This window comes from Pollicipes pollicipes, unplaced genomic scaffold (assembly GCF_011947565.3).
Source record: "Pollicipes pollicipes isolate AB1234 unplaced genomic scaffold, Ppol_2.1 Scaffold_4740;HRSCAF=5597_pilon_pilon_pilon, whole genome shotgun sequence".
Lineage (NCBI taxonomy): Eukaryota > Metazoa > Arthropoda > Thecostraca > Pollicipedomorpha > Pollicipedidae > Pollicipes > Pollicipes pollicipes.
Genome location: NW_023596545.1, coordinates 24,925,809 through 24,930,724, shown reverse-complemented (window position 1 = coordinate 24,930,724; position 4,916 = coordinate 24,925,809). Strand labels below are relative to the sequence as shown.

Here is a 4,916-nt window from a genome sequence, read left to right as displayed (position 1 = left end):
CTGTCTGTCTGTCTGTCTGTTTGCCTGTCTGTTTGTCTGGTTGCCTGTCCTTTCGTTCCTGTGTGTACGCGCACACCGCGTTCGTGCCTGGCCGCGCGTGATTGTACGCACGTATGCATGCATGTACTCATGTATTGATGCACGCATGCACGTTTATATGAATGTATGTATACAGGTGAGTATATATATATATATATATATATATATATATATATATATATATATATATATGCCGTATGGGTGTGGGTGGGTGTGGGTGAGTGTGTACAGGCATCGTGAATATCTGCATGTATGCATGCATGAATGTACGTGTGTAGGCAGGTAGATAGGTAGGTAGGTAGATAGTTGGGTAGGTAGGTATGTGCGTATGTATGTATGTATGTATGCACGCATATATCATGTATATGGACGGATGGATAGATGGATGGACGTATGGTTGGATGGTGTGATGGATGGATGGATGGATGGATGGATGGATGGATGGATGGATGGATGGATGGATGGATGCCTGCACTGTATGTGCTGTGGGCCCCTCATCTCTGGACGTCTCGTATATCGTATGTCTGCTATACCTTTTTCATTATTTCGTGTCGACCTATGATATGTGGATTTCAGGCTACTATCTCTGCCTGCTCTGTTAACATTTTCGTACACGTCTTTCTGTCCGCGCGGTCGGCAGCTTTGTCTCTGCCTGCACTGCATACACTGATTTCCCTTCCTCGCAGTCAGCGCCGTCTGCGCCGTGCGTCCCGCGTGTCTGCCGGCACTGTTCGTGCTGCCCCCCCCCCCCCCCCCTCCGTGGCCGTCTTCACCGCCCGCACCGTCTGCCGGCAGGCCGTGACGACGGTGTGCGTGCTCGCGCTGGCATCCTCGGCGCTGGCGGGCGACTCGAGGCGCGGCTGGCGGCGACGCCACAACAAGGACAAGCAAGAGCACCACCACTACCACCACATCGTGCACGACCACTACACCCCGTACGCCCGCGGCTACGGATATAAGCACGGGCACAGCGACCACCACCACGGCCGTGGCTACGACCGCGGCTACGGTGGCCACCACTACGACCGTGGCTACGACCGCGGCTACGGTGACCACTACTACGACTATGGATACGACCGCGGCTATGGCGGCTACCACGACCACAGCTATGACAGCCACGGGCACGCTTCGCGCGGGACGAGCGTGCACGAGTACGTGGATTACAAGCCGCGCGAGAAGGCCGAGTACGTGCTGGTCGTGCCGCTGGGCGACATCGGGTACAGCCTGGGCGGGCACAGCTCGCGCTCGAGCCACAAGCGTGCTCACCGCTCGGTGGACGCCGCGCCGGGCAGCTACGGCGAGACGGGAGCGCCTCGCGGCCGCATTCGGGGCCGTGTGTCCCGCTCGGTCGGCGGCGCGGAGGGGCGCCGTCGCCCGGAGGCACGCGCTGGCCGGCGGCCGAGCGCCGCGAGGTTGGACCTGCGACAGCCACGACGGCAGGGCGTGCTGGACGAGGATAAAATGTGGTAGACGCTGCGGAAAGACGCCGCGGAGGCGGCGGGGCAGGAAGTCGGGAATTGGCTCGAGTGAAATGGGTGCTTGCCGAGTCCACATATGTGCTGATGCGTGTGACTGTTGTGCGTGTTGCGCCCAGACTTCTCTTTTGCTCAGTTACTTGAGTTTGGTAGATCAAAAGAAAAATATACAAAGCGGGGAAGCGGTGTAAGCAAACAAGTGTTCGGAAGGGGTTTCACGCTCCTGTGGACATCCGCTGGCGTTTTACATGACCGCCTTTTTACATGTTCGTCTGTGCGAACTCTTCATGCAGTTCGTTCGGACTCAGGCTGACAGACAGTTGGTTAAACCAGACGACAAAAGCGTTTCACTGCTGCTGTGAACGATCGCGTAACATTTTTACCCAAGCAGCCCTGGTATGCTACGGCAGATTTTTTTAAACAATGTGAAGTAACTAGAAAGGATATATTTCCGAGCACTATCCAGTTCATTATCACACCCGCAAGCTTTGCAAGTTTCTTATGCCAATCTTCAACGTTTTACACACCATGATTACTAGGTAAGACTGGTTTCTGCAATGAACACTCGACTGAGCCTACCACAGGTTACAGGCGCCCACGTCATCGGCTTTAAACAAGTGCCGACGCTCTTGCGCAAACCGCGGGTCATCGTTGGAACTAATACTCGTGAAGCCCTCATAACAATCATGCACAACCGCGCGGTGAAACACAAGACTACAACAAAATAAATATGCTTCTTCAACAAAGTTTGTTTGTTCTGGCCATTCTCTGCGCCTTCATTTGGAATTAACCTCTCGTGTCAACTCTGCCCCGAGACGACACGGCGTGAGGGCAGGTGCTGAGTGTGATACAACCTCATCGTAACAGACGTTCTTTCAGCCAGAAGGCACCAACGTTGTCCAGCTTTTCACGGTTCGTCTGAAAGGTGCAAAAAACGAGATATCGTCATGATCCCTACCGTATGCTATTATACTATCATGTTGAACATTAAGAAAACTACCAACCGAGATGGATGAACCATTATTTATTCCCATCTTGACTTCGTAAGTTTGAGTGAAAAGCACTACTGTATTTCACGGAAACAAGACTGCTGCAAGCCCAGCACTTTCCCAGGTGCAGTACTTATATACATACATACATATATATATATATATATATATATATATATATATATATATATATATATATATATATATATATACATATATATATATATATATATATATAAACAAACAGCGCAAGCGTCCCTTCAAAGTTAAAGAAAAAAACTGAGCAGATTGCTTTCAGATTCCCCCATCTATTTGCACAAAATACTGTATGGAGCTAAGTTATCAGATGAAGGAAACAAGGAAACCGGGCGACACCCTTTTCCTCAGCTCCGGTCAAGATTATACGACCTTGCCTTTGCTCGTATTCCTTGCTATTCAGTGAATGCAACCTTGCATAATTCACTCACAGGAAGGGGCATCCTCGCCGTCGGTTTTCTCAGCTTCGGCAGCTTCCTCCGGCTCAGCGGGCGGAGCCTCGGGAGCTTCAGGAGCTTCAGGAGCTGCAGCCACCTCTTCGGGGAGGACTTCGGGGACGGACGGAATCTCTTCCGGGACTACCTCCGAGGAGGCAGGGAGCTCCTCAGGGGATTCTTCAGGGACGACAGGAACCTCTTCCGAGGACTCCTCTGGAGCAATGGCAGCCTCCTCAGGAGCGGTTTCTGGGAGACCGGAGACCTCAGGATTGTACTCGGGGTCTTCAGCTTCATTGGGGATCGTCTCGGAAGCTTCCGGGACAACTTCGGGATAAGCCTCAGCGGACTGGGAAACTTCTTCGGGCTTCTCGATCTTCAGACAGCGGTTAAGGAAAATCTGATTTCTCTGAGTAGCCTGGCAACAAAGGAATCATCGGTCAGGCTGACATGTGACAGACTGCACACAGACAGTCACTGGTGTGTATGTTGAGCGTGAGGAACAGCATGGCTGTCCCAGAATGCCGCGCGTCAATACTTGTGTAAAATTCGACATTGACTTCTAAACATCACGCCTGGTTCTTTAGCCCGTGCGCTATCAATACATCGTCGGGAGATGACTGGTCTTTTCGGGTGAAGCCTCCAGACAAGTTCAGCTGGACACAAATTGGGACTTGACGATCAAAAACTCGATCAAACTTTGACGATATGCCAAACTTCACAACCCTGTTTAACCACGACTTCTGGGGCTTGACGACAGCACTTCACCCCACCGCCCTCCCTCTCCAGGTACCTGGAAGTTGATAGAGGTGTGGAAGCTGGAGAAGCTGGAGCCGACGATGTGGTAATCGGGGTCAGCGGCAAACTCCAGCAGCTCGGCGGCCGCCCCATTGGAGCCCAGACCTTCTGTCAGACACTGCAGGCGACAGAGCGAAGCGTTTCGTCAGTGACGACATGGTCGCTTGGCCACATGGCCAAGGACAATCCCACCGAGCTAACCGAAATGTTCAAACTTCTGGGCTGTGGGCGATTCCATAAATAACGATGACAGGCTGCTTGGAGAAGCTTACGAAGATCTGAGCCGATTCAGGGTTCAGTGATTAGTCCGCATTTCCTCAAAGTCATCAGCAGAGTCGTCCACAATTCCACGAAGTCATCAGCAAAGTCGACCGCTCACCTTCTTGTAGTCGTCAGAGTACTGGCATTCGTTGGCCACGTTGAAGATGTCTCTGGACACCTCGAACTTCTTGTTGCTACACTTGGTCAAATCAATGTCTGCAAAGTAAAAGTTCACGGTCAAAACAACTTGATACCAGTATCACCACATGTCTTCGATTATCGGGTATGACCGTGCCCAACAGTGGGATAATCAAACCCACTTTCATGTCAATTTCTTCCATACATCACTATCTTGCTGACATCATTTTTTCGTGAAAGATGTTGGGGTCATTGCTACATCTCTTGCTATTCCCTTCCACACCTGTGCTTTTGCCATTCTCCACGATTAACAAAGTTAGTTGTCAGAGCATTTGATTGTTTTGCAGTAAAGATTATTGCCGTTGCAGTATTCCACGCGTGTTACTTGAGCGATCGATTCGTCGTGGTGAATATGTAAGGAAATCAGCCAAGAACATAGGAGTGTCAAAGCAATGAAATCAAAGTAGTGGACAATGATACTAAGACCGACTTTTATGCCGCGCAGACAGAATCAATTTGGTTGGTTCCGCAAGTCACCAGCGAGCAGCGGGAGCAAGACTTTGTAAGACATCTGCAAATAGCATGGGAAGTGGTCCTGGGCTTGTCTGACCGATGTGAGGCTGTCGGATTCGTTCCTCGACACATTCTAGCAAGCCGGCATGCTTTGCCAGAGAGTTCTCACCTGTGGGAGTCTGCGGCTCGGGCACGGCGGGCAGGAACGGGAACGGGAACGGGCCGCCGGGCCG

The 4,916-nt window shown here is 51.4% G+C and overlaps 1 long non-coding RNA gene across 1 annotated transcript; it reads right to left on the bottom strand.

Moving 5' to 3' along the window:
• Nucleotides 1-1,943: 1,943 nt before the first annotated feature.
• On the bottom strand, nucleotides 1,944-4,201 carry LOC119099081 (uncharacterized). The gene is made up of 4 exons (XR_005094304.1): nucleotides 4,151-4,201; nucleotides 3,767-3,889; nucleotides 2,971-3,391; nucleotides 1,944-2,432 (listed from the first exon to the last, which is right to left on the bottom strand). It is a non-coding gene; the product is annotated as an uncharacterized LOC119099081 (long non-coding RNA).
• Nucleotides 4,202-4,916: the final 715 nt, after the last annotated feature.